At 53.5% G+C, this 23,929-nt stretch overlaps 1 long non-coding RNA gene across 1 annotated transcript in view; it reads right to left on the bottom strand.

Annotated features, from left to right (window-relative positions):
* Positions 1 to 7,768: 7,768 nt before the first annotated feature.
* Positions 7,769 to 23,929, bottom strand: part of LOC127391209 (uncharacterized) — a 33,522-nt gene continuing 17,361 nt past the window's right edge. Inside the window, exon 2 of the long non-coding RNA XR_007891016.1 lies at positions 7,769 to 8,588. This is a non-coding gene — a long non-coding RNA (uncharacterized LOC127391209). The remainder of the gene's footprint in view (positions 8,589 to 23,929) is intronic.

Here is a 23,929-nt window from a genome sequence, read left to right as displayed (position 1 = left end):
GGTAGCCCCGGGCAAGCAGAGCTGGAGGCAGCAGCTCCTGGTGATGCTGATCCAGTGGGCACAGATCCCACCACTGGAGGAGGCTGCAGCCGGGGCCAGACCTCCCCAGGGCAGCCGTTAGCTCCTCTCTAATTAATCCAATTACAACATCGCGTTGGGGAAGCAACCAGTGGATTAATTGCAGTTTGCTCCAGGTACACGGCAGGCAGCAACGCTCCCGTGCTCAGGCAGGCGTGATGTTTGTCAGGACCTGCCAAGAGCTGCCTGGGGAGGGGGCAGCCCCACCGCCAGCCCCTCCACCAGCCCCAGCCTCCAACGTTTCGCTCCTCCCCAGGCTCCCCGGGCACCCACCGAGCCCCCGGTGAACAAATCCTCCCCTGAGACTGAAAAAACCCAAAAGATTAGAGGGAGCAAGGAGTGCAGGGCAGAGGGCTGCTTGCTCTCAGGTATTCTTTTAGGCTGTAACGAAAAGGAGATGATAAAAAACAATTAATTGTTCAGACTGACAAGAAGATGAAAGTGTCAGGAGTAAACAGATGCTGGTCACAATTCAGCACTCATGCGGGCAGGAGAAGGATTCATTTCGTATGCATTATTAACTCCTGGCCACCGATGATTTACGCAGCAGATGATCAGAAAGGCATTAATAATCCCGCAGCTCAGGCTGCCAGCCCGGCCCTGGTCCCTGCCGGTGGCACCTCCTGTGCCCCCCGCCGCTGCCCTGTGGCCATGCCCGGACCCAGCCGTGCCCTGCCTGCCCTTGCTCGGGGGTGTTTGTCCCCACAGCCCCCAGCCCACCACCACCCACCGTGTCTGCAGGCATCTCCACGGCTGTAGCCACCAGGCACCTCTGGCATCACCAGGTTCAACACCAAGGGGGTTTGTGCCGCCCGGAGCAGCCGCCGGGAGGTACCGGCTTCCCGACACCCGGGGGTATCGTCTTCCCGACGCTCGTCCCAATCATCTCCTCCTCCGTTAGCAGTAATTAACCCAGGGAAGGTTTCTCTCCACTTGACACCTCTTGTTTTTTTGATTTTTTTATTTCCCTTTGCGACTGATGGAGTCTCTCACCGTTACAAATCCACGCCGCAATTAAAGGAAGGAACTCCGCTCCTTCTACCTGATTTATTTTTTAATACAATCCCCTTTTGATCTCTCTTAATTAAATTACGAGCTGTGAATCAGCACCCCAGCGCTACAAAAGCTGCTCTGCCTCCCTCCCTTTTCCTCCACCGAGAGGGAAGGAAGAGTTTCCAGACCTTGGGGATGAGGAATCGTCAAGAGTCGCACAAAACCCCAGTTCTGCTTTTGCTCAGGTGTTATGGGGAGCACTGGGGCCCGATCCTGCGGGATGGCGGGTTCCCAGGGAGCAAACATGACCCCCCCTTCCCCGGGCTGGGGGTGCTGAGCAGGAAGGGACGTTTTGGGGTCATGTCTTTGCAGTTGCCCTGTGTCCCTGGTGGGTGCTGGGGCTGCAGGGGGGACTTGGTGCCACTGAGGGACATGAGGCTGCTGGAGAGGCTCTTCTCCCAGGCAACCGGTGACAGGGCAAGAGGGCCTGGCCTGAAGCTGCTGCAGGGGAGGGTTAGGTTGGAAGCACTTCCTCACGGAGAGGGTGATCATGATTAGACATTGGAATGGACTCCCCAGGGAAGCGGTGGAGTCACCATCCCTGGAGGTGTTTAAGGAGAGGCTGGAGGTGTCACTTAGGGCCACGGTCTGGCTGATGTGGTGGTGTGAGGTCATAGGCTGGGCTTGATGAGCTCAGAGGTCTTTTCCAGCCTCAGTAATTCCGTGAGACGGGGCAGCCGGGTTGCTGGTGTGACACTGGGAGCATGTTGGTGTCCCAGCTCTTCCCTGCGCAGCCTGGGGGGTACCAGAGCTTGAAACGAGGGGCGGCTGCTCCCCAGCCCCCCGCGCTGCCGGCTCCTGGATGCGGCAGCCCCCGGACAGGGGGATGATCCCGGAGCTCCCGGAGCCCCGGGTCCCGCTGGATGGGGACAGCTCCTCTGCACACCCCGGGATGCAGGAGAGAGACCCCCTCCCTCCGTCCCTCCGCCTCGTCCTTCTCGGCGAATGCAAATGAGCTTGATGCTAATTTAATGAAGTTCTGATGATTATCGCCTTTATTTTAAAATCTGAATTCCTGCAGGAGTCACCTTCAGCTGGGAGAGGCCCCTCCCGGGGCTTGGGGGGGGGGGGATGAGCTGATTGCCTGTGTCTGATTAGCAATTACACTCGGCGCACTTCAGCGGTAAATACTGTCACCCCGGGCTGGGGACCAGGTGATGGCAGATTGGGGGGCTCCCTGGGGAGGGTGCTTGGGGGGCTGGGAGCAGGCAGGGATGAGAGCAGCACTTGGGACGGTGCTGACCCCCCCACCCTGGGCTCTTGGTGGCAGCACAGGATGGAGCAGGAGGCCACAGGCACCCCCAGGGACAGTCCCTGCCATCACTTGGTTCCCAAAGATTTCCAAGGCTCCGGATGGAAGGCCTGGGGTGCCTCACTGCCCCTCCACTGGGATAACCATCTCCTGCTGCCCAAGCTGCTGGGCTGATGCTTATGGGCATTTATGAGTTGTGTGTTTAATATGGTGCTGGAATAATTTGCCCTATAAATTCTGAAGGAGAGACTTACAGATGAGCTATTGGTTCCATTGCAGACTATCAGTAAATCAGTTAAATCTACACTAAAAAATTGCATCCCCCCCCCCCATCATGTTGTCAAAATAAACATATAGGAAGGGACAGGAGGCAGAGTGTGGCAGCTGGGGACAGCAGGGCCATGTGCCTGTCTCTTAACTCAGGTGTAGTTCCCGTGCTGGGTGAGGGCTCCCCTGGGGGCTGCAGGCACAGAGGACCCAGGGGGACAAGGAATAAACACAAGAGGGGTGCAGACTGCTCCTCCTGATCCCACCCTGGCAGCTGCTGGGAAAAGAGCCCTGCTCTCCAAAATCCTTTCCATGGAGCCTCTTCCAACAGGCAGGCAGGAGGCTGCTGCACTGACACTCTCACTGCTTTGCCTCTTCCCTTTGGACGAGCTGGCTATTTAACCAGCACTTAAGTATTACAGCTGCTGGGCTGTAAAGTGTGTCTCTGTGACATGAGTCTCAGTTCCCAGGCAATTTAAAAGCCTCCATGTAAAAGAAATTAATAACAAAGTGAATTGTACTCGAATGCAGCTTCTAGAGAGAGGAAGCAGTGAGTGAGGGGAGCTGGGGAGGGTGAGGGCAAGGAGCTTAACCTCCCCTGCCCCTTCCCCACCTCTCCAGGCAGTGATGGATGGTGCCAACTTCAGGGCATCACAAGCTCAGGTCAGATTGAAACCAAACAGCACTGAGGTCTGCCAGGCTTTCTGCTGGGGGCTGTTCCTGGCAGTGATGGATGTCTGAAGTCCAATGGCACGGTGTCAAGTGATTGCTTTCCAAGCAGGCTGGTTTTCCTTCCCAGCCTAATGTGTGGAAGCCAGGAGGCATGGACCTGCCTCCTGCCACGCGTGGGGCTTTGCTCAGGTCTGGCCCAGCAGCCAGAGATCGATGCTCAACCCCTCTGCCAACCAACACCAGCTTCAAGCTGCTCCTGGCTATTCACTTTCTGATAGATTTTTGGGGAAAACAAACTAAGAAACCTCTACAGCCTCAGCTAGAGGCCACAGTTTCATCCCCAGCCTCCACCAAATCAATGCAGCAGCAGACAAACCCACCAGCCCTCCACGGAGCTGCCCTTGATCCCTCCAAGCAGGGAGAGGGAAACACATATTTTTAAAAGCTGCAGGTTCACACGGGCTGACCATAACTCACTGTGTGCCCTGTGGGCAGGAATAAGAGGCTGCCACAGAGAAAGAGCAACTGCAGTGGGCTTTGGTCCCAAGGGGGATGTGGTTTCTTCCCACTTTTCAGCTGGAGTTTCAGGGAAGCAGCACCACTTGTCTCCAAAATATCCCCAGCTGAAGAATGCCAGCATTTGGGAGCTCAGTGTCACAGCTCCACCAGACACAGCGTGGCCATCAGTGGTGATTAATGAGATGTCTGAGCTCTTGCTCAGGGCTCCAATGAGTCTGTAAGGGAGTAAGATGTATTAGGGGAAAACACTTGTGGGAGAAGGAAAGGGCTGGGCTGTTCACTCCAAACCTCACAGGTCCTGCAGGGAGACTCCCTTTGACATCCAACTGTTCTGACAGAGAGTATCCAGTTCCTAGCTGGATGTTACCTTGACTAGCATCCCTCCCAAGCACCACTTGCTCCCAGTTCCTGAGGGAATTTGTCTTGCAGGGGCCCTGCAGGTTCTGGGGACAGGAGCTGGTTCCACCTGCCTGGAGAGAGCAACTTAATGTCATTCAGAGCTGCTATCTCACCTCCAAATCCCTATTTCTTTGACAAGATCAGAAATCATCCACTCAATCTTCCAAAGAGCAGTTCAAAGCCTGTACATCACTCTCAAGATAAATTAGGAGTTAAATAATAATCCAGGATAAATCTTATGAAGCCATAAGAAGGGTGACATGGTCAGTCGGTGATGTGGGGGATCCAAGGCTGCAGAAAGCTTTATGTTCCAGGTTAAATCCAAGACCTCCCAGGAAAATGCAGGCTCTTCCCATAGCAAATAGCAAAGTCAGGAGTTAATCCTCACTAGAGGAACATGTCAAACAAAACCCAGGTCACACAGAAGGTCTGTTCACTTTGCAGGTGTTGACACAGGTGTGCTCGGGCAGGGAGCAGCAGAGCTCTGGTCACTGTTGGCCAACCCAAGTGCCCATCGAGGCTGATCCAGCAGAGGAGAGGTTATGGGTGGCACAGAGCTGATGCTGAGGCAGACCCTGGAGTGGGAAGCTCTGGAGACAGGCTGAAGATGGCCATAAAATATAGGGACACCATGTCAGACCTGGGACATCCTCAAACACAAAGAGCAGCAAGCAGAGAAGAGGCTCTGGCAGGTCCCTGCCTTGTTCTGCTCTTACACATCAGGGCCAGGCACTGAGCCCATGGACCTCCAAGGTGGTCCAGAAGAGCTGCCTGGCTTGCTCTGGACAACCTGGCAATCCTGTCCCACTACAGTGGCCATCCCTGCAGGATGTTCCTCAGGCCACAGCTGAAAGCCTCACAGCCCCACCTGCCTGGGGGGGCTGCTCCTTTACCTCCAAGCCCCCTTTGCCCAAATACTATGAAGAAAAATAAATAAATAACCAGCTGCAGCAAGGCAGCTGCACCAGGACATTTATTTCATATAATGCATCATTTATTTTCAATTATCATGGTACTTCCACCCCCCCTCTCCCCTTTCCTCCCTCCTTCCCAGCACACTTGGCAAATTGCTGGTGGGAAGTGCAGAGTTGCAGAAGAGCTGTGGCAGGAGCAGCAGCCCTGGCAGGAGAGACAGGGACAGACGTGATGGGGACAAGGCTGGCACCTCCGGAGCAGCGAGGGGCTGGGAGGGGACTGGGAAGGGGGCTGGCAGCCCGGAGGAAGGGCAGGGGGACGGACAGCTCCGTGGCTCAGCCCAGGAGAGATGTCCCCGCTGGCTCTGGAGGAGGGGACAGCATCAAAGCAGAGGTGGTGGTGGCAGGGACACTGCAGGCAGAGGCACGGAGAGGGGGGGAGAGCAGCGCTGGGGGCACCTTCCCTTCCTGACACAGTTTCCCCCTCCCAGCCCCAAGCACCGGGTTTCTCTCCCTTTCTCCCTCCTCTGCAACCTGCCCTCAAGGCCTTGACAAGGCAGAGGGTGGAGACAGAACCAAGCCAACCCCTCGGGGTGGCAGGAGGTGTCCAGACGTGACCTCGGGGATGCAGCTTCAGATGCAGTTTCCATAACTGGTGGTTAAAAACCCCAAGCCCCAGCACACCTCCAAGGGCTGGGGTGGCTCTGGGCAGGACCAGAGGTGCCTGTGTGACCCACACCACATCCCACACAGAGGTCTGGCACCCACCCTCTTCACCCTGTACTTGCACCTGGAACAGCTTTTTTTATTCCCAGGTCCAACTCAGTCAAAGCCATTTGAAGATCTCTAACACATCATGAAGGATTTTCTAATGGGGTTCAGCAGACTTTTAAGATTTATATCAAAAAGCCCCAATGTATTGAATTAATGCTGCAGAGCAAAACCATGGCTGCTTAACAACTGGAGTATCAGTATTTTACAGCAACATCACTAATAAGGCCATTAATACAAACTGGGCTCACTCCTGACATTTATATCACTGTAAATCTCTCTCTCAGCACTGGAATTATTTATGCCATCCCAGGCACTCCAGAACTGCTGTCGTCCTAGATCAGGCTGGAAAGATTTAAGCTAAGAGACAATGAATATAAACATAATTTTTAAAAAGGAGCTCAAGCAGAGCTGGGACAGCTTCCCCCAGGGCAAACGTGGGGCTGCCCCTTGCTTTCCAGCAGGGATGGGGGAACCAAACCCCAGCTGGGTCCCTTGGGATCAAACCCACGGGATGGACCTGATCACAGCTCCCCACGTGCACCAGGCTTGCCCTGAGCAAACTGGGATGATTTTAAAGCAGGGATCATGGAGGCAGCTGGTCCCCTTCTCCCCAGCTTCCCCTGCAGAGATTCTCCAGCACAGCCCCAAGCCTGGGGCAGCCAGGAAGGCTTAAAGCTCCACAAGGGGAGAAAAGTCTAAAATTCCACCCCCTCCCCAAAAAAAAAATAAAGCCACCACCCCCAGGACTAACCAAGCCCCCAGGAATCTGCAAATAGGAAGGAGATCAGGGGAGGGAGAAGAGAGGATCCTGACAGACCTCACTGAGCACTAATTATTTCTGGCATTATCTGCACAGGCAGATAAGGTTTTCATTAATAAACTTGAAGAAGGTGGAACAGGGAGGGCAGAGGGAGAAGCAGCAAGAGCTTGTGCCTGGCAAGAGCTGCCCATGAGCCACAACCACCAGCAATCAGGCCCAGGGAGCAATTAGGAGCCCAGCAAGCTGCAGTGGCAGGGTGGGGGACACGGGGGACAGTAATTAGCTGCCAAGCCTGTCCCAGCTCAGCTTTGTTTTGCAGCCTGACACATAATTCATGACAAGTTGGAAATAAAATCGTTAGTAATCCTTCATGGGCTGGGCCTGATTAAACCCTCTATCTGCACTTCTTTAATTGGAAGGAGATAAAGCCAGGGGGGGAAGCAAAGGGGGTATCAGCTCCTTACAGCCCTCACTGCTGAATAAATGCAGGGAGGCAGAGGAGGGTGGTGGGTGACCTGGGGTCCCTCACCCCTCATGGCACATCAGACATGAGCTCCAGCTGAGGTGGGAGCCCCCACAGCAGCTTCACTGTGGTTCTGCTTCCCTGCAGACTTCAGGTTCAAACCAGAGATCATTTTTGCCCTGCCCCAAGAAGGGTGAAGATGCTTGGCCCACCCAAATGAGGACAGTGTAGCAAATAGTTCAAATCAGGATAAAACAAACCCCCTTTCCCCAAGAGCTCAGGCTCTGAGTGATGGCTCCTTCCCAAACAGCCCCCCCCCCCCACACGTGACTGGTGACCCCACCAACAGCCCCCCAGCCCAACCCACTCCTCCCAGCTCCCCTCTCCATTTCTCCCCCAGCACCTGTGGATGCACAGGGTGACATTTCCACCTCCTCCCTCCCCAGGCAGCTCTGCTCGTTGATTGCTGGTGAAAGCAGATAGCATCCTACCTGATGGGGGGGACTTCCAGCCCCCCCTGCCAGAGCCCTTTCCAAGCAGCTGATGCTCCAGGGCCTCTAGCAAACTTTATTCACAGAGAGAGAAAATGGAGAGAGATTGGAAAGGTGGAGAGAGAATTGCTTTTCTTTGCTTTATTGGAGCTGAGTCTTCAACTGGCTCTCCTGAATCTGCAGGATTACAGAAGAGGAGAGAGCCACATGGAGGTGAAAGGAGGATATTTCTTCAGGCAGGGCAAGGTGCCATCTTGGCAAATATTTAATTAGGAGTCAAGGTCCTAGACCAAGGAATTTTGCCTGCAGAAATTTATCAGACACAAACATCATCTGTTTGAAAAAAGTAAGCAGCTCATCGGGATGTGTTTCTGCTTCAGCCTGAATCCACCCCAGGCTGCTTAAAGCCAGACTAACTGGATTGATCTCTTCATGCCACTCCAGCCCAGAGATGAACTGGGCTCAGGGGCTGGCAGGGGGGAATTTGGCCCCTCGCTCTGCCCCAGCCAAGGAAGGGGCTCTTCAACCCTGTCCTCATAATGGGAAGCATTTCCTCTCATCTTCCTCCCCTCCACAATTGAAGGAACATTGATACAAGCTACAAAAGCCCCAAGGACCCACCCATGTCCCCTCCTGGGCAAAACTTGCACTAAACTCTACTCAAGCCAGTACCTGGTTGCAGCCATGGTGCTGGAGATGTGTGGCCAGAGGTCCTCTCCTGCCTTGCCAGGCTTGCAGGGCTGTTCCACATGTCCATCAGCTGTGAAGAGCCAAAGGTGGGTGGCCACATCCACCTCCCATCTGGCTTTGCAGGCACCACAGGAGGGGAGGGTCCAAGATCCTCTTTGCTTCCTTCAAAGACAGAAGATGGGGAGGTTTGCCTGGCATGGGCACAGCACCAGGTTTCACAAGGGCACCAAGAATGGTCCATCAACAGCTGGGGATCCTAGGAAACCATTCAAAGCCCCATCAGAAGAGAGAAATGTTGGCTCTTTATACAACCACAGACAGAGTTTGCAAGTCAAGCCCATTATTTTAGAACTCACTAAGGCTTCAGGAGCTCAAGCCCCCATGTAGGACTGGTGGTGAACTGAGAACTGCTCCATGTCAAGCTGAGTTTGATCATGTCCTCCAGTGCCCCCCAGACACCTGCAGTGCAGCTCAGCTTGTGTTCCAGATAGGAAGGACTGCAAGGATTTATCCCAAGGTCCATTCTCCCCTCATACTGCCCATGCTGGCCCCAAGTAGATCCACTTCTGATTCCCATTTCACACGGCAGGGAATCACCAGTGTCTCCTTTCTGCTCATGTCCTCCCCTCTGGGCCACTTAAGCAGAGGGAAGGTTTCATCATTCCCTGTGCTCCTGCACTGCTGCTTATCCAGAGCAATCCATGTGCCACAGACTCAGCCAGATTGAACAAGAATGGCAGCAGACAGAGGTTTCCAGCTCCTCGTGCCATACCCCAAGGTCCCCAGTCCCCAGTCCAAGACACATGATGCCTCTGATAGTTTCCCAGCCCTCAGCCAGGTAAAGCCAGCCTGGAACCAAACAAGAGTTTGGCCCCAAGTCAAGATTAAACTGACCTGCTCCACCACTACCTCCAGCTTGGTGCCACCTCATGGGCTCCACTTTGCTGCACAGGTCTCTGCCACCACCCTGACAGCTCCAGGACATCCCACCATCCAGCATGCAAGAAGATCTGATCTGTGGTGGCAAGACAGAGGCCAGGATGAAACTCCCCAGCAGTCAAGCCCAGCCCCAGCACAGCAACACAGGGAATAAAAGTTCATGTTGCATCATGCAAGACTGGAAAGGGGGGAAGAAAAAAATCCCATCTTCTATCCTTCTAGAATCTCTTTTTCCACACCTTATCACCCAGCTTCTCTGTAAGCCAAATAAAACCCTTCTTCAGATCTAAAACCTTTCTTCAGATCCTCCTGGTAACAGCAGAGACTTGCCCTGCTTGGCTGTAACTAGCTGCAAAACCACATACAGAAAAAAAATTGCCCAGCTGAAGAACATTTAAGGGTTAAAAAAAAACAAAACAGACCTGAGCTGCAAGAAAGCAAGCAAAATCCATCCTGGCTAATTATTTGCTCTTAATTGTCAAAAACAAGATAGATCGATGGAAGGAGCTGGTGAGCAGGGTGATAGCAGGAGTGTTCTTGAAGACATGCACTGTAGTAGAATCCAAAAGCAAGACTTTCTATAACCCATGGGCTGTTAATTATCTAAACAGAGGTCCCCTGGAGCTGCCTGACTGAAGATTAATTAGTTTTTGAAATAATAGCTAAATTGATACTGGGAAGGAGTTTGGGTTCCAAAATAATGGCTGAAAATTAGCCAGCCTGTTCCTCCATTTCTCTTTGTCATGTTCAGGAGGACATTTGTCTCTGCTGCTTTTTCTGCAAAGGGCTATTAATCAAATCAGCAGATGGTCGTTCCCAACCCTGGGATGTTGCAGAAAGACAAAAGGGAGGAGGAGGAGGAAGTCATCACCCACAAGTGTTTGGGAACAACAAAAAAAAGCCCCTAATCCAGTGATCAGCAATTCCAGAAACAGCCTCCCCAGAGAGGGCTGGATGTGTTCAATTAGAGGAACTCTCCTGGAGATGAGGAATGTCTCCTGTGACAAGCAGGCACCTTCAGGAGAAGGATTTAACTGTTTTTAAAACAAGTGACCTGCTCTAATCCCAAATTCTGGGATCTACATCTCCTGGTTCACCCAAGCTTGCTGTCTATTTTGTCAGGGCCTGCCAAAGCTTTCCCCCAGGAGTGGGTCACACACGCGTGTGACTTGTTCTTGCTTGTCCTGGGGTGTGGGTGTGCTGGCTTGTCCCTCTGTGGTGATGCTCACTGTCACCTCTCCCCCCTGGCTGCATGTTTCACAGGACACACAGGAACATCTCCATGTAGGAACATCTCCCGACAGCACTAGTGACAGCTCTGCTGTCACACACCCCTGAGACCATCCAGGGGCCCCAGGAGCTGTCAGATGCACACACACACACACAAAGGGGTGATGGCACACGTCTTGTTCCCTGGGAAAAGCAACTAGCAGGAGCTCCCCAGTGCTCCCTGCCTCCCTGGGCATCCAACCCAGTCCTGGGGATGGTGTTGGCCATTGTCACACACAGGTGAGCAGCTCTGAGCACAGAGCATGCAAACCACACCCCCCCCAGCAGGTACCCAGGGAAGGCAGGAGCCCTCTACTGAGAGGGACCCCCCGACGGGGACAGGGTGCTCTGGGGAAGCAGCTCCTTGTTGCAGCCCAGTGAAGGAGCAGGCAGCTGAAGGCTGCCCCATCACTCACACCAGCCTCTGCTCCAGGAGCCCCTTGCCTTGAAAGAGCATCTGCTCCACCACGTGTGCACGGCTGACACGCATGGAACCCTCCACAGCATCTATTGATGTGGGTTACCTTGGATTTTATGGCATAATAAATAACAGGGGAGAGGCAGCCACCCCTCCCTTCAATGCTGTCTGCACCACATCCCCCACCCTTTGTGGCTCCTCAAATCCAGGACTGCCAACAGTGTCTCCCCTGGGATGCTGTTGCTCAGACATCCCCCAGCAACACGTGTCTGAGGAACAGAAGGTTGTGCTCCCAGACTGGGAGACCAAGACCTTGTTCAGCAGCCTTGAGTAAACTGGCGTCACCAGCTGCCAACAAAAATGTCCTTCCAAGCTGCTCATCATCTTTGGCATCAGTCACAGAGAAATGAGGAGGGCATATTGGCTGGGTACAGAGTGGTTCTCCTCCAACACCTGTTGGAGGCACAGAGCAAGGCTCAGACTCTCTCCATGAAGGGGACAGCCATGGCTCTGCAACCCAGGTGCCCAGCAGCCTCTTGCAGACCCTGCCCTGCTCCCACCTCGGGCAGAGACCACTAATGGTCAGATCCACCCTCACTTCACATCACCAGTCAGCAGGATGAGACCTCAGTGGTTTGTTATACCACAGAGGAGGCTTCAGCCACACTTGGAGGTGAGATCCTGTTAGACAAGAGGGAGCAGGCCCAGACCTAGAGCAGAAGGAAGTCACTCCATCTCCAGGAGGCTCAGTCCCTCCATGCAGGTCTCAGCCAGCATCAAGCTCCTACCACCATGTTAGCCAGCTTGCAGCAAGTGTCTCATTAGTTACAGTGGGGCTCCTGCTGCTCCTCCAGCCCAGCTTGAACCAGCTCCCAACAGGGAATAACTTCCCCCCACCCCTGGCAGCAAATCAAAGGCAAGGCAGGGAGAGGGAACACACCTTGTGGCTGCTGACCCAGCACCATCCTCAGCTCCTGGGCTCAGGCTCTGGGCTGCACAACCTTGTAGTCTTGCCCCTCTGCAATGCCCAAGATTAATCACTCCTGTCTGAGGCAAGAGAAGTCAAGTGGCTGCATCTCCTTGGACATTACTCTGATTGTGGTTCCTTCACTTACTGTGGGAAAAACAAAGAAATGACAGCAAAAGTGGCAGCCCCCATGGATAGTTTTCCATCTACTCTTACAAGGTGATTAAATGCTGCACTTGTAAAACACTTCTTTCTGGGAAGCAAATTATGCAAAACACACTCAGCAGGATCTAATACACACTGATACAATCAGCTAGCAGTGGGGACTCAGCTCCCAGGGTTGATTGTCCCAGGGCTGGAAGGAGCTGCCTGGACAGCTTGCTGGCCTGCTCCAGCCTAGCACAGGGTCCCTGCCAGGCACAGCACTGAGTTCTGGCTGATCTTGCTCCATCACAGCCTCCTGGGAACCTTGGAGCCTGCTCCTCCTCTGGAGAGGGCTGGATGGCACAGGGCCAGGCCAGTCTGGAGGAGGCTTGGGCACAGCACAGAGCAGCTCTGGATGTCCAGCAAATCTGGATCTCCTGATGTTGCTTATTTTAACACTCACATGAGTTTTTCAGAGCTCTTCTGTTGCTATCAGTCCTACAGCAGCACTCATACACCATACACCAGGCTGGACCTTCACTTGTATTTTCAAGCAGCTCCAAGGATGCTCTACCTGCCCACAGCCTCAACCAGCATGGGACAACCCCAACCAGACAGAATTTTCCATGCCTCAGACCATGAACAATGGGAAACAAAGCTGCTTGTCCATGGACAGGCTGCTCATCGTGGCAGGTATCAGAGAAAGGAGCTCTTACTTCTTCTGGACAGCCTGAAGGACACTCCAAGAGAAAGCACCATGGGAAGCTAATGTGCTGGATTAGGACAGAAACCAAGCCAACCTGGAGCCTGCCTGGGGTGCATCACTGCTGGCTTTTGTTTTGTTTTTTTTTTAAAAAATGAAGAAATTAAGATTTCCTGCCTCCAACTTGCTGACTCACTAATGACTCAAGGGGCTAAATTTAGTTATCGAAGCGCTCGGCAGCCGGGTGAGAGGCTGGTGGCCTCTCCTTAACCTTCTTGTCAGACCTTTTAAGTAAACCTTTCACCAGCTCAAGGGAGATTCTGCTCACGCCCCAAGGGGATTATAAACCACCTTTGAAAGCTGGAACAAAGCAGGTGTAGGTACAGAGGTACAGACACAGCTTTCTGGTGGCAACGCAAGACCTGGGAGCGGAGAAACAGAACTGGAGTGCTTGGTGAGTTGTCATAGCAACAGGGAATTTTGAAGGCAATTAGGGTCGGGTTCATCTGCATTGCTCGGAGGGATTGGAAAGAGCCTGGAGCTGCAGGCAGCCTGCCGGGGTGGCTGTGGGCAAGGGGCTCCTCTGGTTCAGAGAGATGTGGTGGCAATGACTAAACATCAGTGGGTGCACTTTGCAAAGCAGGCCGGTGCTGGTAGGACAGCTCAGCCCAGCCAGGGGAGAGGAGATGCCCTGGGGGGAAACATGGAGCTGTGACCCAGGCTTGGCTCTGCACCAGAGGGCAACAAGGCAGAGTCAAAGCCTTTCTGACCACAGAAAAGTATGAATTTCTAAACAGCAGCAACATCATCTGCAACACAGCTTGACCTGGCTGCGAGCCGAGCTGGCCCCCTGCTTTAGTAAGACTCATTTCTGCCAGGTCAGTCATGTAACCTCCCACAAAACCTCCACCGACTGCTTCCCAGACAAGCCCAGCCTGGAGAGCAGCTCACCTCCTGTGCTGCTCAGGGCCCCTGCCAGAGCAACACGTGATCCAGAGAGCAGATCCTCTCAGATCCAGAAAACATTCCTGCCCTGAGCTGCCCAGATGCTGCTGGCAGGACCCTTGGCTACAGCAGAGACAGATTCACACTCATACACCATCACATGGGCTGAAGGCATCATCCCTTTCCCACAGACACCACCACCACACACTTTGCTGTTCCAATTCCAAGCACATGGCTGAGAGCTTTTCTCTTCCCTCCCCCCACCCCTTTTTTTTTTCCCCCTATGTGCTAAAAATCAGGTCCTCCTCCTCACTGCTAGAAATTCCTCCAAAGTTTCTCATCACATCTTCTCACTTCCCTTGACAATTTCTCCATTGCCCAGGCTCTGTGCTGGATGAAGTGCTGTTGATTTCCAGCTTCCCCTTCCAGTTCTGTTTCCACATTTTATGCTCTCAGTGGCCACTCTGGCCAGGACACATGCTCTGGCACTCACTTCTCTGGCTGGGAATATTCTTCTTTGCATCAGACAGCTTCTAGGAGCCTCTGAGAGCTGCAGAAGTGTGGGTGATGCTGTGTTCATGCCCTGCTTTAGCATCCAACCTCCCCTTTTATTTATGGCCTAGAGAAGGGGCTGTAGGCTTTTACCAGAGGCTGGGCAACAGGGTTTTGGCTGCTTCCTCCCAGGCTGGCAAGCAAGGGGGGCACCATGCATCTGCAGAGGGGAGATAAGGTAATTGGGCCCCTCAAATGCCTGGGATCTTATTAAAGGAGAGCTGGTTGGTGAGATCCTATCGCTGCACAGAAATACCTGCGACTTCATCCTGGACTGTAACACAAACCAACACAAACTGAATGAGCAGGGTGGTGAGGCTGGGCTCTCCTGCAAGGCAGGAGGGGCAGGGAGGGTGGGGAGGCTGCCCCCCCTGCAGCTGGAGGCCCAGCAAGGGGCGCAGGTATCAAAGGGACATGGGAGCTCCCAATGCATGGTGGTGTTGGGCTGTCCCAGCAATGGGGCTGGAGGCTGCTGAGGGGTAAGTGCAGGACTAGGGAGACCTCATGAGGGGCAAGGGATGGGATTCAGCCTCACGTGCCAAAGGGTGCCCAGCCCAAGGGAACTCCTGAAGAAGCAGACAATGGGCAGCCAGCTTTCATCTGGCTCCCAGAAGTGCCTCTCTCCAAGGACCCCGTGTCACACTGTCCTGCCAGGGCTGGCTAGTGCTACTGCTGGGAGATAAACCTGCAGCAGCTCCAGCCACTCTGCTGATGCAGCCACAGAACTGACTTTAAAACCTCTGGGATCCACATTCATTTAGGCACATGGGGGACAGGGACAGCTCTTGGACAGCCAGCATCTTCCCTGCCATTGTACCACCTCCCAGCCAGGCTCAGCCAGTCCCACCTCCTCCCGAAGAGCTGTCAGCCCAGCAGGTACAGCTGGAGAACAAGTGCCCAAGTGCTTTTCCAGCCTGTGCTGTTTCCCTGGGGGACAGCATGGCTGGTTTGCCAAGGTTTGTTCCCACCTCCCTGTTCCAGCTCCAGCCACAGCAGAAAAGAGCAGGCTCTATAGGCAGCTGATAAGCAGTTGCACAGTGGCTGAGACAGGACCCTGGCTGCTCTCTGTGGTGTTCATGGACAACTGCACACAGCAGCACAGCTCCCACCCTGTCCACCTGAGCTGGCAGCCCAGGAGCCAAACACAGACACCTCACTGCTTGTGGGAATCAGGATTCTAACCTGCATCAAGCCCCCACAGCCAGGCGTGTGGGCAGAGCATGACAGCACTGCACCCATGGGTGGGCTCTGCTCTGAAAGGGAAGCTTTCCAGCTTTTGGGAACAAGGCTATTGAGCCTAAGGGAGCACAGGGAGAGGAGTGCTGGGCTTGTAGCACCAAAGATGGGAAAAAAGGGCAAGCAGCCAGCATGAGCATCAGTAGAAGGACCATCACATCCATGCAGGATGTGCTGCACATCACTTCAGGAAGAGGGGACAGACACAGCTGCCAAGAGCTAGCCAAGAGCAGAGATATTCAGGGAAAATGAGTAGCCATGGCCCAGATAGACCAAAGCTAGGGATGCTAAAAAGCTCCTGTCAGCTCCTCTCACCCTCTGTAAACACCACCTTGGTAGTACCATGCTCCCCTGCACACCATGCTGGGGATCACAGCCTGCCCAGCCCAGCTGGAGCACAGCAAGGAAGCATCCAACACAGGGGGCAAAGACAGATCTGGGATAGTGTGAAGCACCAAACCAGCCCAAGTGTGTTATCAGCTGGTGCCTCTGAGGCTGGCAGCCCAGACACTGGACAACTCCAAGAGAGCAAGGCCAGTGTTAACCAACCTAACATGAAAACCCTGCAGCTTGAGATCATGTCTTGTGCTCCTCCTGAAGAGAAGACCCTGTCTGGCAGCACTGACCTTAGGAGGAAGGGGAGACATCCAAGGCAGGAGCAGCACAAGACCATCACCCCATGCTGAGCCTCTTCAGCAGCAGAGAAGGGCACTCCAGGAGACTCATGTGGAAGAGCCTGTGGGTCTGGTCTCCTGGTCAGCAGGAAAGCAACATACAGGAGACCTGTATTCCAGTGAATTCAGAAGATGAGACTCTATCCCTCATCACACCCCCCTCTGCCTGCCTTCCCAGAGTGGTGTTCTCTCTTCTTGGGTTGTCTCACCTCCCTAACCATGGAACCCAGGCTGTGCAGGCAGGCAGCTTTTTGCCTTACAGCAGCACCCTGACAAGGCAGTGGTGGGGACAGATGCTCCTGCCTTCCCACAGTCAGTGGGAGCACCAGCTCCAGGACAGCAGCATCTGCAGCAGTGGCTCATATCAGTGCTGAAAGCCACCAGAGGCAGCAGGAGGCAACGGTGGAGGTGGAGGGAACCTGGGCAGGAAGTGCTGGGCAATGAGCTCCACATTCATTCCCATGGCTGTGGCTCCTTGAAATCAGTTCCCCTCTGCAGACCCTCAGCTGCCCTGATGCCCCAGCCCATGCCATAAGAGGGAACTGGGGACATCCAGGCACCCAGGGATGGCAGCAGGGTGGCAGCAGCACACAGGTTTGGCTTGGTAATGAGCTCTGCATTGTGCTGCATCAACCCAGACTAGATTATCTTTTATGCTGCTGTGCCCCAGCTAATGGAATAAATAATATAACGGGCACGAAGCAGCAGATCAGCCCTTCCCTTTGATACTCCTGATGGATGCCATGGGAAAACAGACCCTTCTGTTTCAGCCCCTCAGCTGCTGAGGCAAGGGCAGGTTTCCAGGCACCCCAGGTGCTTGGCACGTGTCATGAGCACCAGGACAACCATTCTGGCTGGGTGGAAAGGAACAACCAGTGCTCCCAATGGAGCACCTAGCTGGTTAAGGAGAGAGAATTCTATTTAGAGGAATCAGAGCCTTTTTAACCTACCTTCCTTGGAAAGGAAAAAGGCTCACCTAAATATATCTTCCCAGAATTAGAGCTTTTAACCTGTTTGCCTCCTGCAGGCCATTGTGCAGGGCACCAAGAGCTGTTTCTCTGGAAATGGCAATGTTAGCTAATTGCTGTTTGAAGTCTTTCTTCCTAGGGAGCAGAGCAGCAGACCAGGAATGCCTGCTCCCTCCCCTGACAGCAGAACAGGCTTTCCAAGCCATCCGCAGGCTGGGGGCCAGATCCTGCTCTCTGGAGCAAAGCACACACAGATGCTGAGGCAGAGCAGGGGCAGTTGGCCTTTCTCCATCACTGCCTGCTCACTCACCCTCCCCAGCAGCATGGGCACAGTGTGGAGACAGACACAAGGCCACACCAGCCCTGGGGTCAGGGTTGTGATGGGGGGCATCAGTGGGGCAACGAGGATGCCCAGGGCCATGTATCCCATGGGAACTGCCTTTTTGCTGCAGCAAAAGGCTGGTTCCCCTGCCTGGAGGGGATCTGCAGGGACAGGCAGTGCAGGCAGCAAAACCCATCCTCTCCCAGCACAGCAGGGCTAGCACGCTGCATTAACACAGCTCCCAGCACCCTGGGATGCCTACAGGACCCTCCTCGAGGAGGGAGAGGGTCTCATCCCCCTTCTCACAGCAACAGACAGGCCAACAAATTGCTGTTTGTCCACAGCTTTTGCTCTAGACAAGCAAGATTTAAACCAGAAGCATTTCCCTGCAGAAGCTGCCCTAGGGCAAGGGCAAAGGTGAAACTGCTGGGGACACACATGGAAACTAGCACAGCTCCAGCAAAGCTCTGGGGACTCTCTGACAGAGGGACAAGTCTGCAGCCTTTGTTGCAGATGAGGAGTCAAGGCAGCAAGTTGAAAAAGAAATGTAAATAGGAGGAAAAGCACATCTGACTTAATATTGGGCAAACATGCACCTCAAGAAAAAAAAAAAGCAACCCTTACCATGAGCCAATATCATTTTCCCTCAAGAAATCCTTGAGATTTGGTGCTTCCATTGAGCTCTGCAGAGGAGAGAGCCCTTCTCCCAAGACAACAGCCAAGGCTGAGGAAGCTACTTTCTGGAAAGCTGAGGAGGAAGGTGGCACGGCACTGCCGTCTCTGGGTACATCCACCCACTGATCCTCAGCTCAGTGTTGTGCCGGGCTCAGACCTGCTGCACAGCTGGATCTGTTCTTCATGCTCTGGAAAACACAAGTGACTTTGTTCCTCACCACAGCAGAGGTGAGGTGGGAGATGCACATGCACAGCAGGTGTTTGTTCCAGCAGCTTCACCCTTACTGGCAGCCCAGAGATCCTCTCCTCCTCCACAACTTGCCCAAACTCCACTTCCATCCAAGCTGCCATGCCAAGCCCCACCATCCCTGCTGCAGGGATCTGCTCCCAGTAGGAGAGTCCCCAGAGCAGAGCCAGGCTGCCTGCCTTCATTCCCTGACCTCAACTGGGACATGAGACCCCAGCATAAAAGCATGGGTCCCTTTTACTGGCCTCATGTACATGAAGAAGCTGGTGCTCTACTGAAATGGCTACTGAGGCTTGGGGTGACTGTACAGGAGATGCAAAGGACCACTCAGTGCAGAGCTACAAACACTGCAGCTATTTATAGTCACAAGAAAGACCCCAAATTACAGGCAGAATTGTTGTGAGACTGAGAGAAACAGCTCCAACACCAGCACATTTTCCTCGAGTCCAAGGGAAAGCTCAGTGCCTAGAGAACAAAAATATGAAGGAGGAAATAATCAATTTAGCAATTTAAGCAGAAAGCAACTGTCCAAACCCCAGACTCACCCCCTGGGACTCTGTCCTCTACCCCTTGGCTGCCTCAGACTCTTCACAAGTGGTCAGCAATGAGCACAAGCATCTGCCCCACTCTGCCAGGTTATTTGCTCAAGGCTTGAGTTCTGCTGCCAGTTGTTTGTGCCTGTAGCAAATTGTGGAGCTACTTGTCCTTTTTTTATTCCTCTCTATGAAAAGGATTTGGCAAACTGACTGCAAAAATGTGGAGTAGAAAGAACATCCTGGGGCACAGTAGAGACAAAAGTGGAAGATGGAGGAGAGACCAGGAGGTGGTTTGGTTGCTTCAGATCTCACCTTCATGTGGCCACCAGGAAGATGATGTGTTACGGTGGTGGGCAATGGTAATATTGGCACATCCTTATCTGGGAGGATGGGATTTGCAGAGTTATCTGTGAAGAAGCAAGCAAAAGCTTTCACTGAAAGGATTCCCTGAGGATTGGAAGGAATCATCCACCTCCCTTGCACAGGCTGATACCAGTGGGTCAGATCCACTGCCAGGGCACTGCTATTCACAAACCAGCCCCTTCAGCCTGCTCCAGGGCTTGGGGGTCCCACTGGGAGAAAAAGGATGCATCCCTAGGCAACAATGTCCTCGGAATGAAGTCAAACTTCTGGATGGGTAATGCCATTTCAGCCTTGCTCTGCTCCAGCCCTTCTGGGCTGCAGGTCTGGCAGGGCTTCCCAAGGAGGAAAGCCGCCTGCCTTCAAGTTGCATTTGGATGGAGGCTATTTTTAGGCTCTTTGCTGGCACTCACCACCACTGTAAGCAACCACCTCTGAGGTTAATTAGATGAGATTCTTTAGCAAGGTCTCTGGAGGAGCAGGATTTCCTTTTCTCTGCCTTAAGCCCTTTCATTAACACCCTGACAGATCTCGACATGGCACTGCTGCCCATCCCAGCTGGCAGTGATGACAGGGCTGTGGCAGGAGGAGAGGAGAGCCACGGAGAACTGCAAGCAGCAAAGCAGTAACAGCAGAACAAGCTTGGAAACTGTCAGCTGGAGCAAACCCCAGAGCCACAACCATGCCCCCAGCCCAGTGCTGCAGGAGCATCACACAATCCCAGAGCCACTGCTGCCCACATTTCATGGGGACTAGAGAGATCTTGGGAGCTCTAAAAGGCATCACACCCCCCAAAAAAAACCACACAAAAAAAAACCAAACCCAGTGTTCTCAGAATAATGCAATGTGACTATTTGCTTGCAAAAACGACTTGGCTCCTCTGTCCCCAAACCTTGCAGGTGTTTAACAGCCTGCATAAATTGAGGCTAATCACAGCCCCGCCAGCTGCCGAGGAGCACGGCAGCCCGGAGGACACGGCCCTGCTTATCTCGAGTGCAGGGTGAGGGAGCTGCTCCCGGGGGGAGGGCTCATCCAGTCAGCCCTAAGCCAGCCCTAAGCCAGCCAGCCACTCTCTCACACCAGGAACAAGCAGAGGACAGGGTCTGAATGGGATTAGTGTGGAGGATGAGAAGGGATGTTCAGGGCTGCGCCTTGGCTGCTGCCAGGGATGCGCCTGGGGATGGGTCTGCCTTGGCTGTACCTGGGATGCCAAGGGCCAGGCTGGAGGCCAGGGATGTCCCCTGGGACTGGTAGGGGAGGAAATGCATCTGCAGCCCCACATCCCTTCTGATCTCGCAGCACAATGCAGAGGGAGAGGGACATCAGAGCCAGGCAGCCAGCAAAGCCAGCATCCATCCCTTCACCTTGCTTCCATCCTGCTGTGGAGACATGCCATGGGGAGGGAAGGGACAGGGCACAGGAGAAGGGAACTGAGCACCACTAAGGAATAAACCATTCATCTCTGGCTTTATGCACCCCCACTGTGCATAAGGATATGAATTATGTATCTAACAAGCCAACAAAAGCAAAAAAGTCATCCTCTTTTTCCCCGTTGTGCTAAACAAGGTAGAGTCACTGAGCACCCTCCTTCCAGCCAACAGCTTGTCAGGACACAGGACAGAAACACAGCCCCAGCACTCACAGCCTGCTACTCCCTGAGGTGCCCGAGGTCCAGGCAGGGTGGACCCTGCCACCTCCTGAAACCACCTCCAGGTTCCCATCACAAACTGATGTGGGCAGGCAGCCTTAGCATCATCTGTTCTCCCTTTCGCCTGCTAGCCAGGACCTGTAAGACCTCCCAGCTCCTGAGCTCTGACCTGGGCAGCCCTGGCCTCCATGGCCTCTCATGAACATCCACACACCAGCCACTCTGCTCATTTCCATGCCATGAAGCACAGCCAGTAGCCAACACAGCGTGGGCTGGAGCTTAAAACCCCATCCTGCACACCTCAGTGAGCTCTGCAGGGGTCATCCCTACATGAGATCTGCTTCCCCCTGCACCCATATACCCAACAGCAGAAAAGCAGAAGTGATGGACTTGTACTCATGGCCTGGCAAGTGCTAATGACTTGGGGGCAGTGCTAATCATTTCTGATCAGACTGACATTCACAATGACTAACCCTGTAACAAGGCCATGGGGAGGTGGCTGTAAAATACTAATCATACACCCAGCCCACGTTAGCTAAGCCCAGACCTCCCACTAGCCAGTTTCCCAAGGAAGGAGTCCCACTGTGATACGAGGGACATCTCAGCACCATCAGAAACCACCCCCTTGATCCTCTCATTTCAATCTATTCCAACCTCATGCTTTCTTCTTATCTTAAGAGCCCAACTCCATTTCAGGGGTTTATTACACAGGTTGCTTAAGCTGCTGAAGAGCACAGCAGTTAGAGGTTTTAAAAGCAACCCTAACAGTGCAGGCACTTACTGGTAACAAAGCACAATGGTCTTCAGAGGAGCTTTTTCATTAACTACCCAATATTTAAAGCTGGGCTCCCTGCTGCTGTGTTAAGCAGCAGCAAAACAGCAGCCAGTGATCAGCCCTTTGCCAGGGAAACCTGCCCTCACTGGAACAGGCAGTACATCCCTCAAGCCCAGTCACCTTCACCAGGCTGGGAGGCACCACTTGCTGCCACCATTTCACAGGGGACCACGCTCTGCTTGGGTGCACAGGTAATAACCCAAACCAGCAGGAAAGAGGCAAACACCTGGCTCTGCACCCACCTGCTTAGACCCTGACATCCAACCTGATCTCCCTGCCAAGCCATTTGCATCCACAGCCCTTCCCCTTCAGCTGCCTGTGTGGGGTCCAGGAGCTGATAGAAAAGCCAGGACCCCATGCTGTGAGTCATTAACTCCACTTTCTAGTAGTTTTCTCAGCTCACTCCACCTGCTGAAGGCCAGTCCCGCTTCCCTGAGGGCTGGCAGGGTTATCTGCACAGCCCTGCAGCCCCTCAGCTCTGGCAGCCTGGGGCTGTTCCCTCCTCCCTTTTTGCTTCATGAAAATGCATAATAAGATCTCAGCACAAGCCGAGGAAATTGCCTTCCTTTATCTTGCCAGTGCATTGCCCAGGCTAACCAGGGAAGAAGAACACAAGCAACAGCCAGAATGCAATTCTTTTCCAGACTGAGGAGCTCAGTAGTGAAGTCATCCCCACCCCCTTTACCCCTCAGCTTTCCATTTCATTTGCATTTCATTTTCTGGAGCTGCCCAGCTCGATGTCTGAACACAAGGCCTGCAAAGAGCAGGTGATGCTCCAGGGCCATATTCCTGCTCCATAGCTCAGCCACAGAAAGAGGAGACATTCCCTGCAGCCCTTGCTCATGGAATCACGAGGCAGAAAAAAGAGGTCAGGCTTAGGAAAAACAACCAGAAGCCCCTCTGGCAGCATCCTAGCATGCTCAGCCTAGGAAGAAGCAGGTCACACTTCTCCATGGATGCATGGACCAGAATGCTCAAGAGGAACAACACAGGCAGGCACTTGCCCAAGCTCACTGATTTTAGCCACCTGAGAGGCCAGGACTCCCCTCCATGAGCTCCTAGGGATTATCCTCATTCTCCCTACAGCATAGAATTCACTGCAGCAGCAGAGGCACTTCCTGTAAGATCCTTGGTAACAAATGGCCCAGCAGCATGCCAGATGGCTAATAAATCCAGGCTTCACACACCACCCGCTCCTGCGGGCGCTGAACACTTCCTGTGCCTACAAACAGGCATTAGAGATCAAGCTCAACTGGAGATGATGGCTAAATCCATTGTGTTCAACAAGCACTTCATGAGCAGGCTGAGCTGGGTATGTGGTCAGGAAGATGGGGCCTGCCAGGAGACAAGGCTATTTGGCACTAATTTGTCTAAGTCTGTATGAAACATTAGGGTTACAGCAGCACCTCTGGAGCTGAACCAAGACGAGGACCTCACCATGGCTCCTGAACAAACACACACCCCCCCAGCAGCCCCCAGCCCTCTGCAAGGGGACAGGGAGCAGCTCTAATTTGGCCTTTCCGAATGGTCCTTGGGAAGCACAAGGTGAAGCCAGTGATTTGACTCCAAGTAAGGTACTTTGCCCAATCTCCAACTTCTTTCCCCAAGAGCCACCTGGGAGACTCTCCTAAAGATGCTGCTAATCTAGATGGCTAAAGACAATCCAGTGGTCCTGTGGCCAGAAGAAAGGAGAGCTTCCCCCTCTCCAAAACAGAGGAGGATGCTCCCCTCCCCTTCACAACCCAGCCCCAGTAGCCATAGGTTCTCAGAAGTGGATATAGGATGGGGATAGCAGCTGTTGAAGTCTCCTCTGTGTCTGCCTGGACACCGAGCACAGAGCTGTGGGGTAGAGCTGCCCCACAGTTCACCACATCTGGAGGAGCTGGTATCTCACAGGTAAATGGCACAGCCTGGTCTGGAGGAATTAGTCACAGAGCTTTGCAAGACAGCAAAGATTCAGTACAGCATCTCTGCAGCTCTGAGCAACAGCCTATGCCAGGGAGAAGAAAAACAAGTCAGCCTTGAGCCATCAGCGCTGCAAAGATGCCTTCCCTGGTGCTGGCAGCTTGAAGGACAAGCACATGGTACCTCATTTTATCTTGGCCCCATTGATTTTTTTTGCAGCTCTGCCTCCAGATCTACTCACAGAGGCAGCTCGT

This window comes from Apus apus, chromosome 16 (genome assembly GCF_020740795.1).
Source record: "Apus apus isolate bApuApu2 chromosome 16, bApuApu2.pri.cur, whole genome shotgun sequence".
Lineage (NCBI taxonomy): Eukaryota > Metazoa > Chordata > Aves > Apodiformes > Apodidae > Apus > Apus apus.
This window is presented reverse-complemented; position numbering and strand designations above follow the sequence as displayed.